This window comes from Pristiophorus japonicus, chromosome 12 (assembly GCF_044704955.1).
Source record: "Pristiophorus japonicus isolate sPriJap1 chromosome 12, sPriJap1.hap1, whole genome shotgun sequence".
NCBI lineage: Eukaryota > Metazoa > Chordata > Chondrichthyes > Pristiophoridae > Pristiophorus > Pristiophorus japonicus.
The window spans coordinates 148,246,347-148,258,112 of record NC_091988.1 but is presented as its reverse complement, the minus strand read 5'-3'; positions in this window follow the sequence as shown (position 1 = coordinate 148,258,112).

The window sequence follows — 11,766 nt, the reverse complement described above, 5'->3', positions numbered from 1 at the left end:
TGTCGCTGACAAGGACTTTAGGCAGGCCGTGCGTGGCGAACATGGCTCATAGGCTTTCGACGGTGGCAGTGGGCGTGCTTACAGACATTATTACACATTCAATCCATTTTGAATCAGCATCCACAACAACCAAAAACATTTTGCCTAGAAACGGGCCCACAAAGTCAACGTGGATCCTAGACCACGGTTTGGAGGGCCATGACCACAAACTTAACGGTGCCTCTCTGGGTACATTGCTCAGTTGAGAGCAAGTGTTGCATTGGCGCACGCATAACTCCAAATCTGAGTCGATGCCGGGCCATCACGCATGGGATCTGGCTATATCATTACTATGCCTGGGTGGGTACTGTGTGGGTCGCGTATGAATGTTTCCCTGCCTTTCTTAGGCAAAACCACGCGATTGCCCCACAAAAGACAGTCTGCCTGTAAGGACATTTTGTCTTAGCGCCGTTGGAATGGCTTGATCTCTTTATGCATCTCTGCTGGGACGCTGGACCAACTCCCATGGAGGACACAGTTTTTACAAGGGACAATAAAGGATCCTGGCTGGTCCAGGTCCTGATCTGGCGGGCTGTAACGGGTGACTTTTAATTTTCAAATGCATCCATCACCAAGAGCAAGTCTGCAGGCTGTACCATTTCCAACCCGGTGGTGGGCAATGGTAGCCGACTGAGAGCATCAGCACAGTTCTCTTTGCCTGGTCTGTGGTGGATTACATAGTTGCATGCAGGCAGTGTGAGCGCCCATCTTTGGATGCGGGCAGAGGCATTGGTATTAATCCCTTTGCTCTTTGAGCATAGTGATATGAGCGGCTTATGGTCAGTTTCTAACTCAAACTTAAGCCCAAACAGATACTGGTGCATTTTTTTCACCCCATAAACGCATGCCAGAGCTTCTTTTTCAATCATGCTGTAGGCCCATTCGGCCTTGGACAAATTCCTGGACGCATAGACGACCGGTTGCAATGTTCCTGATTCATTAGCTTGTTGTAACACACACCCGACCCCGTTTGAAGACGCATTGCAAGATAGCACTAAACGTTTACATGGGTTATACAGAACAAGCAGTTTGTTGGAACATAACAGATTTCTGGCTTTCTCAAAAGCAGCCTCTTGTGATTTCCCCCATACCCAGTCATCTCCCTTGCGTAGCAACACATGTAGGAGTTCTAGCAAGGTGCTTAACCCGGGTAGGAAATTACCGAAATACTTGAGGTGTCCCAGGAACGACCACAGCTCCGTCACGTTCTGTGGTCTCGGCGCGTTCTTGATGGCCTCCCTCTTGGCATCGGTGGGTCTGATGCCATCTGCCACGATTCTTCTCCCTAAGAACTCGACCTCTGGCGCCAGGAAAACACACTTCAAGCATTTCAACCTGAGTCCCACGCGATCTAGCCGACTTAGAACCTCTTCCACATTCTTCAAGTGTTCAATGGTGTCCCGACCTGTGACCAGTATGTCGTCCTGGAAAACCACGGTGCACGGAACCGACTTTAGCAGGCTCTCCATGTTCCTTTGGAAAATTGCCGCGGCCGATCGAATCCCAAACGGGCATCTATTGTAGAAGAACAGACCTTTGTGCGTGTTGATGCAGGTGAGGCCTTACCAAGATTCCGCCAGCTCCTGCATCATGTAGGCCTAGGTCAGATCCAACTTGGTGAACGTCTTTCCTCCAGCCAGTGTCGCAAATAGGTCATTGACTTGGATAGCGGGTACTGGTCCTGTAGCGAAAAACGGTTGAACATTACTGTATAGACCCCACAAATTCTGACCATGCCGTCGCCTTTGAGAACCAGAACAATCGGACTGGCCCACTCGTTGAACTCCATCAGCACGACGATGCCTTCTCGTTGCAGCTTGTCCAGCTCAATTTCCACTTTCTCTCGAATCATAAATGACACCGCCCATGCCTTGTGGTGGATGGGTCGTGTACCGGGAACCAAGTGGATCTGCATGGTCGCCCCCGAGAAACTTCTAATGCCTGGCTCAAACAACGACGGGAACTTGCTCAGAACCTGGGCACATGAGGCGTTGTCGATGGACGAGAGCGCTCGGATGTCATCCCAACTCCAGCAGATTTTTCCCAGCAAGCTTCTGCCGAACAGTGTGGGGCCATCTCCTGGTACCATAGTGGGAGTTCCTGCACTGCTCCATTATAGAAGACTTTTATTGCTACGCTGCCAATAGCAAGGATCAGCTTTTTCATGTAAGTTCTTAGCTTGGTATGAATGGAGCTAAGCTTGGGCCTGTGTGTCTTGTTGCCCCACAGCCTGTCAAAAGCCTTTTTGCTCATGATAGACTGACTCGCACCCGTGTCCAGCTCCACGGATACTGGAATTCCGTCCAGTTCGACTTTTAGCATGATTGGTGGACATTTCGTGGTGAAGGTGTGCACCCCGTGCACTTCTGCCTCCTCGGTTCGAGTCTCTAGATCAGCCTGATCCACTGCAACGTGGTGGTTTGCAGGGTTTGCAGCTCGTCTGCACATTCGCTGGAGGTATCCCATTGTTCCACAGCCTTTGCACACAGTGTTTGAAGCTGCATTGATGGGTTCGATGATCACCTCCGCAGCACCAACAAGGTGTTAACTGCTTCGCATTAATGATTGATGGCGGACTCTGGGTCATCTGAGGTCATGCAGCTGCCGCTGTGTACATTCTGCCATGTGCATTTCTGCCTGAAAACAACGTTACTTTGTGTACAGTACTTGCCGAAAACTCTTTATGCTGCGAAATTTGTTTGGTGTTATCGCTGGTGGATTTAAATGCCTGGCCAATCGTTATAGCTTTGCTCAAGTTCGGTGTTTCAACAGTCAATAGTTTGCGAAGGATAACCTCATGGCCAATGCCAAGCACAAAAAAGTCTCTTAGCATTTGCTCAAGGAATCCATCGAATTCGCAATGTCTTGCAAGGCACCTTAGTTCGGTGACGTAGCTCGCCACTTCCTGGCCTTCAGATCGTTGACACGTGTAGAATCGATACCTTGCCATCAGAACACTTTCCTTCGGATTTAGGTGCTCTCAGACCAGCGTACACAGTTCTTCGTACGATTTGGTTATTGTTTTCACCAGAGCTAGAAGATTCTTCATGAGGCCATAGGTTGTTGCCCCACAGATGGTGAGGAGGATCGCCCTTTGTTTGGCAGCGTTCTCATCCCCTTCCAGCTCATTGGCCATGAAGTATTGGTCGAGTCACTCCTCGAAGGCCTCCCAATCGTCCCCTTCTGAGAATTTCTCCAGGATACCATTTCTGCATTTTAGCCTGGTTGTTCGTTATCTTGTCGCCAATTGTTAAGCTCATAACAAAGTAATGCAACTGAGTACTGTAGACACTGAGTAAGTGTGACCTTAGCTCCTTTATTCAAACTCCAGAGTGTTGGTACAGCATGGGAGGCCTGCTTATATAAAGTGCTCCAAAGAGATGCTGGGATCTCTTGGGATTTAGACGAGGGGATTAAATGCAGTATCTCCAAATTTGCGGATGATACTAAGTTGGGTGGCAGTGTGAGCTGCGAGGAGGATGCTATTAGGCTGCAGAGTGACTTGGATAGGTTAGGTGAGTGGGCAAATGCATGGCAGATGAAGTATAATGTGGATAAATGTGAGGTTATCCACTTTGGTGGTAAAAACAGAGAGACAGACTATTATCTGAATGGTGACAGATTAGGAAAAGGGAAGGTGCAACGAGACCTGGGTGTCATGGTACATCAGTCATTGAAGGTTGGCATGCAGGTACAGCAGGCGGTTAAGAAAGCAAATGGCATGTTGGCCTTCATAGCGAGGGGATTTGAATACAGGGGCAGGGAGGTGTTGCTACAGTTGTACAGGGCCTTGGTGAGGCCACACCTGGAGTATTGTGTACAGTTTTGGTCTCCTAACTTGAGGAAGGACATTCTTGCTATTGAGGGAGTGCAGCGAAGGTTCACCAGACTGATTCCCGGGATGGCGGGACTGACCTATCAAGAAAGATTGGATCAATTGGGCTTGTATTCACTGGAGTTCAGAAGAATGAGAGGGGACCTCATAGAAACGTTTAAAATTCTGACGGGTTTAGACAGGTTAGATGCAGAAAGAATGTTCCCAATGTTGGGGAAGTCCAGAACCAGGGGTCACAGTCTGAGGATAAGGGGTAAGCCATTTAGGACCGAGATGAGGAGAAACTTCTTCACCCAGAGAGTGGTGAACCTGTGGAATTCTCTACCACAGAAAGTAGTTGAGGCCAATTCACTAAATATATTCAAAAGGGAGTTAGATGAAGTCCTTACTACTCGGGGGATCAAGGGTTATGGCGAGAAAGCAGGAAGGGGGTACTGAAGTTTCATGTTCAGCCATGAACTCATTGAATGGCGGTGCAGGCTAGAAGGGCTGAATGGCCTGCTCCTGCACCTATTTTCTATGTTTCTATGTTTCTATGGGAGTCCAACAGGTAAGCCCTCTGGTGGTGGCATGACACAGGTTGCCGAGGGTTGCATACATAACAGGGGGCCCAAAGCAGCAGACAGTACTCTCACTGAAGCCTAACCAATGTTTTGTGTATATTAATCATTCTTTACTGTAGTAGTTGGTGTCCTTATTTATAAAACCCAAAGTGCTGTTGGCCCTTAGTCATTTTATGGTATTATCTATCTACTTTCAGGAAATTATGTATTTGACTCCCGAGGTCTCTTTGTTCATCCATACCCTTCAACACTTTTCCATTCAGTGTATATTCACATTTCTTGTTCTTCCCTCCTAAAATGTACTACGCACATTACAGATGCTGTGTTCAGGCAAGTATCTTCATCTAATCATATTCTCAATGAGCAACTTTTATAGGCTAGCAGGATGCCTACAGGTACAGGGTATCATTGTTTTTATTCATGTGACATTAATTGCCCCATTTGAGAACCCCCTCAATTTTATAAACTGGAATGTGTGTCTTTCAATTAATGTGTAGCTAATACGGCATTCGGCAAGGCGGCCCCGACCTGCAAGGATCATCAGCAGGTTGGGGTCAAAGAAGCGGCGTGTGGAGGCATACCACTTCAGGTACAGCATGTGCTGGTGCAGGAGGGAGATGGCAGTGTCACCATAATCCAGGTCGCTGATTGGAGCGTGGGCAGGTACAGCAGGAGCGGCGAGGTCGGGGCGCAGGAGTGGCGAGAGATCGTGGAGCGAAGTGATTGGAGCCCAGGAGAGGCGTGAGTTCGGGGCCCAGGAGAGGCAAGGGCCTACGGGCAGCACGGGCCAGCCCACACTGCGATATATGTGCGCACTAGGTTCGTGCAGCAGAGCTGGTCTCCAGTCATCTTGGTTAATTCTTGCCACTGGACCAAGACCTAGCTCTGTCAAGCCTGTTTGGTGACTGGTGTGCAACGGTCACCACGCGTTAAAAAAATCCACGCACAGGCATCCTCCACTCTTCAACATGCAATTCGGGACCTGGAATATTAGGTCCTTCATTGAAACACCTGTGAACTCATCCTCGATACGAGGGACGGCTAATAATGATAATGAGCTAATATATAATGCCAATCACATAATTTTGTACGTCAATGCCTCTTATCCAGGAAGCTGCCATGACTCATTTGTACTTTGTCGAATAACCATCCCTCCATTATTGAGCCAAAACACTGTATCAGGATAATTGATTGAAGGTCAGGGATTCTCCTGCAGCTGTGGTTGAAGACACTTCTAAGGCATCCACACTCAACAGGAGACAACTGTTATAATGAGGCCTTTGAAGCGATTTAAATTTGTCATTGAGCATTCAATTGAAATACCGAAATTTACAGGTCTGGTGGAGCCCTGCACTGCAGGCTGGCAAGGTTATAAAGAACAATTGTAACCTGTTGTATGCCTCACAACTATGCCATTCAGAAAGACTTAGTTAACGGAATGGTGGAACAGGCTTGCAGGGCTGAATGATCTAGTTCTTTTCATGTGTTCCTATATTCCAGGCAGCAATGCAGCTGCTATCCACATATTCATCTACTCAGGCCATAGAAATAGTTATAAGTACTGGTTTGTTGAGCTAGAACAGAGGGTTTCTGCAAAGAGGTTGCCTCCTATTTCAAAGGAAGTAAGGGGTATATCTGGGCAGCAGCCCTACTATGTTTAGTCCACATAGTTCAATCATTTGTCCATGCTGCTGCGGTGATTCAGCACTACATGGGTGCAGTGACATATATTTACAAAAATATAATCAATGTACTCAGTTTACAGATTATGAAAAGAGATTCCTCCCCCTCCACTCTGCCATACCCTCTATTGCATCAGTGTGACACTTTCCATTTCTCACAACATCCATTCTGTGATCTCTCTGTGTAAGATCACTAATTTACTGAAATTAGTTGAAGTTTTATGTTGCGAGTTTGTGCTCACTTGGACCGAAGGTGAAGCTGTCAAATGCATTCCACAAAGGACTTATAAGGCCAACAATCAGAGGAAACATTCATCCCACCATTCTGGGCTGGACTACTTTGTTATTGCTATATATATAGAAACCTTGAAAGATGACCAGATGGGAGTTAACCATTGTTGTTATTAATACTGTTGTTACCTGGTTATTAAATATTACTCAGTCATCACTCTCTTCTACATATTAGTAGGTAATTAACTCCATTGTAATTATATCTTAAATACTTCTTCGTGCCCCCCATCGAATGAAGCTGTTGTTATACGTTATTAAATGTTAGAGTTGTCATTCATTGCACTGTGTTAACATATTAATAAATAGCTTACAGCATTGCAATTATGCTCCTGTTAAATATGGCAATAATGACTGTTCCTTGTATTTTGTTTTGGATTGTGAAAGTAGGAGCTGATTGAAATAGAAGGAGGTGCTGAGTGTTTTTACCACGGCCAGGTCCTGAATTCCAGAATAAGACATAGAGAATCAGGTCGGAATTTTCCCACTGCCGTGTGGCGGGTTTGGAGCCAGGTCAGCTGTAAAAACTGCGGAGCTAGGCAGCGTGTCGGGATTCCACCTCCTCGTGCCTTTAACTCGGGATGGGGGGGGGGGGGGGTCTCCCGGCGCGCCATGGGCCCCATCGGCAGAGGCGGGCAAGCTAATGCAACTCATTCCATGCTTGTCAGACCCTTAAGAGGGTTTTTAACGGCAGCTTCTGAATTTAACGGGGTGAGCACTGGAAGCACACAACTCGGAAACCTTGCCTGTGAAGGGGAGGCAGAAACTCAGTGGCCATTGTGCGAGCGCATTGATTGACAGCTGGGAATATCAGTTAAATACACACAACTCACACCTCATTAGTTGCCTAAGGGAAAGGCTGTTGCAGATTCCATTTTTGGGCACGTAATTGGGTTTCTGGAGTTTTCAGGTCATTTCTGCAACCTCGGAAGCCACTCTCAACACATTGCTAGTCAGTATTAGACCATTGAGGGACTGACGCTCTGATTGCTCCTTGACCTGCCATCTAGGACATTAGCATGGATGCCACATATACTGTCTCAATTTGGTCCTCAGAATCGGACCAAGGTGAGCTCCACCAACAACAACACCAGCAGTAACATTAGCAACCACAACAGCAGCCTTCTCCTCAACGACCTGACGCTCCACAGGAGAGAGGTGGGTACCACAGGGCTGCAGCGCACTGGAGGCGATACCCCCAACACAGAGTATGCAGGCAGAGGATGAGCTTCCTCAACATAACTGAGCAGTACCGCTTCAGGAGGCTCAGGCTATCGTGCCAGGTCATCGCAGACATTTTTAGCTTGCTGTAACAAGACCTGCTGCCCAGAGGACCTGGTGAACACTCTTTAGTGGTGGCTGTCAAAGTCACCACTGCCCTCAACTTCTTCAACTCAGGCTTCTTCCAGGGATCTGCAGCAGACATTTGCAGGATCTCGCAGTCGGCCGCCCACAGATGCATCGCCCAGGTGACCGATGCCATGTTTCACTAGTCAGCCAATTATGTGAACTTTGCCAAAGATGAAGCCAGTGTTATTGAGCGGGCGCTCAGCTTTACAGCTCTGGCTGACTTCCCACAGGGGAAGAGCGTCATCGTCTGCACACATGTGGCCGTCAATGCACCCCCACATCACTCAGGAGTGTTTGTGAACTGCAACAGCTTCAATTCCCTCAATGTTCAGATTGTCTGCAAACATAAAAAGATGATCATGTATGTGTGCGCCAGATTCCCGGGCAGCTGTCATGACTCTTTCGTGCTGCGCCAGTCCACCCTCCCTCAGCTCTTCGCACCTCCAAACAGACTTACCAGCTGGCTGCTTGGAGACAAGGGCTGTCCGCTGAAGACATGGCTCACGACACCCCCGAGGAGCAAGTACTGAGGCCGAGGGCCATGATAATGAGAGCCACATCTCCACCAGATTGTCATAGAACAAGCAGTCGGCATTCTGAAGCACTTCGGAGCCTTGACAGATCTGGAGGAGCCCGTCAGTACGCACCAGCCAGGGTCTGCAGAAATTAACTAGGGAATTCAGAAGGAACTTCTTTACCCAGAGAGTGGTGAGAATATGTAACTCGTTACCACAGGGAGTGGTTGCAGCAAATAGTATAGATGCGTTTAAGGGGAGGCATATGAGGGAGACAGCAAAAGGGGGTTATTCTGATAGAGTTAGATAAGGAAAGACGGGAGAAGGCTCGAGTGAAGCATAAATGCTGTCATGGACTGGTTGGGCCGAATGGCCTGCTTCTGTGCTGCATAATCCTATGTAATCATCGTCGTCTGCTGCGCACTTCACAACATAGCACAGCAGCGGGGACTGGAGCTGCAGAAGGAACATGATGCACAGCCTCATCATCATCATCATCAGAGGAGGTGGCCAAGCAGGTGGAAGATGAGGAGGAGGAACCCGAGATACTGATGGCACCAGCAGTCGTTCACATTGCTGCCCGTGAGGCCTGGCATAGCCTCACTATGTCCAGATTTACTTAACTTGCTCCAATTCAGCCACATGCTGCACTAAGTTTCCCCCCACCTCCCAACAACACCATAAAGCATCCCTTCAATGACCAATCCATTCCTCTCACCCAACGCCCCAATGCTCGAGATTAAATAATGTGTCACCATTCATTCCAAGTGACAAAGCCAATTCCATGTTTTGAGGCAAAAATGGACAAAACCCAAAAGTAGTGCAAAGAATAACATTGATTTGCATTTTCAAAACAACTGAAACTTACTACTAACATTTTGTGATACATCCATATGCATACCCTTGTGCATCTACTTTTGTGCCATTTTTCTTTTGCGAGTGCTTCTACGAAGTGCAACCCCTGTGGCTTCAGCAGAGGTAGTTGCAGGCTGCTTACTTCCCTGCTGAGACTGGGCAGACACATTTGGCGCACATCCTCTGGGTTTTGGAGCCTCTGGTGGCCCCATCTGTGGAGGGGCAGACTCGACCATCAGGGTATGAGGAAGCATGTTGGGCTCTGACTTAGGGGAGAAATGGGAGCACTTTGGGAAGAGCCCTCACTTCCATGTCCCCTCTCACCATCATCCCTCTCACGGGCCATCCGCACTTTCCTGTTAGCAAGGAGCTGGAGAGCACCTTGCTGCACAGCAGTTGGTCGATGAAAGCCTAAGTCAACGTTTACATCCCTCCTGGAGAGGAGGTCTGTGAGTACCTGTCATCTACTGTCCGCAACTAGCACGTGCTCATGTGACTGGTGCACTTGCTGCTCCCTGCAGGTGGCCATCCTTTCCATGGAACAGCACATCGCTGCCATTGCCTGCGACATGGTGCTTCTCATGTTGGAGATGGACTCCTCCATTCTCTGAACAGTTGCAGACAGTGCAGCTGCAAAAGATGCCAGAGCCTCTCCAAGATCACCCTCTTTCTTGATGGTCCCCGATGATCAGCGTCCGCATGTAGCTCAGCAGAGCTGGGAGTGTCCTGTGCCCTCCAGCAAGGAATCTGCACTGCTGTCCCTGTTAACACCATCTGCTGTTGCTCATTTGTGAATTTTGAGATACCAACTCTACTCTGTGGTGCAAAGGACCCATCTGCACTGGTGCTGGCTGTGCTTGGGTCTGCTGACGCTGCATCCTCAAAGGCTGGAGGCTTCTCTGAGGAGTTGTCTTCCTCCTCTGGCTGGACAGTTGAGGGATGCAGTTGATGGACCTGTGGGAGAGTAAATAGATAAATTAGAATTGTTATCAGAAGAATGGGTGACATGACCATTATGCACATGATGGCATTTCACTGGCTGCTGACATCAGTCACCATATGAGTGATTGTTGTATGCCGTGAGTCTTTATGTGATATGATTCTGTCACCAGGTTGCTGGGATGTTGTTCCTCTCCCCATCTCCAACCGCCAGCATCTCTCGAGCTCCCAAAATTTCCAGAGTCGCCTCCTCTGCTGCTGTAAGATGTGCAATCATTGGAGGATGGCCTCCGGTTCTCTCCTTCTCTCTTGTTGTGACCTCTCTACTCTTGCAAGGAGGGGAAGAGAGAAGTTTGTGAGAATGATGGAATGAGTGCAAGGAATGGATGGGTTACATTTAGCTAGGAGCTAAATTAAAAAGTAGGACCTCAAAAGTAGTAATCTCGGGATTGCTACCAGTGCCACGTGATAGTCAGAGTAGGAATCGCAGGATAGCGCAGATGAATACGTGGCTTGAGCAGTGGTGCAGCAGGGAGGGATTCAAATTCCTGGGGCATTGGAACCGATTCTGGGGGAGGTGGGACCAGTACAAACCGGACGGTCTGCACCTGGGCAGGACCGGAACCAATGTCCTAGGGGGAGTGTTTGCTAGTGCTGTTGGGGAGGATTTAAACTAATATGGCAGGGGGATGGGAACCAATGCAAGGAGACAGAGGGAAACAAAAAGGAGGCAAAAGCAAAAGACAGAAAGGAGATGAGGAAAAGTGGAGGGCAGAGAAACCCAAGGCAAAGAACAAAAAGGGCCACTGTACTGCAAAATTCTAAAAGGACAAAGGGTGTTAAAAAAACAAGCCTGAAGGCTTTGTGTCTTAATGCAAGGGGTATCCGCAATAAGGTGGATGAATTAACTGTGCAAATAGATGTTAACAAATATGATGTGATTGGGATTATGGAGACGTGGCTCCAGGATGATCAGGGCTGGGAACTCAACATCCAGGAGTATTCAACATTCAGGAAAGATAGAATAAAAGGAAAAGGAGGTGGGGTAGCATTGCTGGTTAAGGAGCAAATTAAGGCAATAGTTCGGAACGACATTAGCTTGGATGATGTGGAATCTATTTATGGGTAGAGCTGCAGAACACCAAAGGGCAAAAAACGTTAGTAGGAGTTGTGTACAGACCTCCAAACAGTAGTAGTGATGTTGGGGAGGGCATCAAACATGAAATTAGGGGTGCGTGCAATAAAGGTGCAGCAGTTATAATGGGTGACTTTAATATGCACATAGATTGGGTTAACCAAACTGGAAGCAATACGGTGGAGGAGGATTTCCTGGAGTGCATAAGGGATGGTTTTTTAGACCAATATGTCGAGGAACCAACTAGGGGGGAAGCCATCTTAGACTGGGTGTTGTGTAATGAGAGAGGATTAATTAGCAATCTCGTTGTGCGAGGCCCCTTGGGGAAGAGTGACCATAATATGGTGGAATTCTGCATTAGGATGGAGAATGAAACAGTTAATTCAGAGACCATGGTCCAGAACTTAAAGAAGGCTAACTTTGAAGGTATGAGGAGTGAATTGGCAAGGATAGATTGGCGAATGATACTAAAGGGGTTGACTGTGGATGGGCAATGGCAGACATTTAGAGACCGCATGGATGAACTACAACAATTGTACATTCCTGTCTGGCATAAAAATAAAAA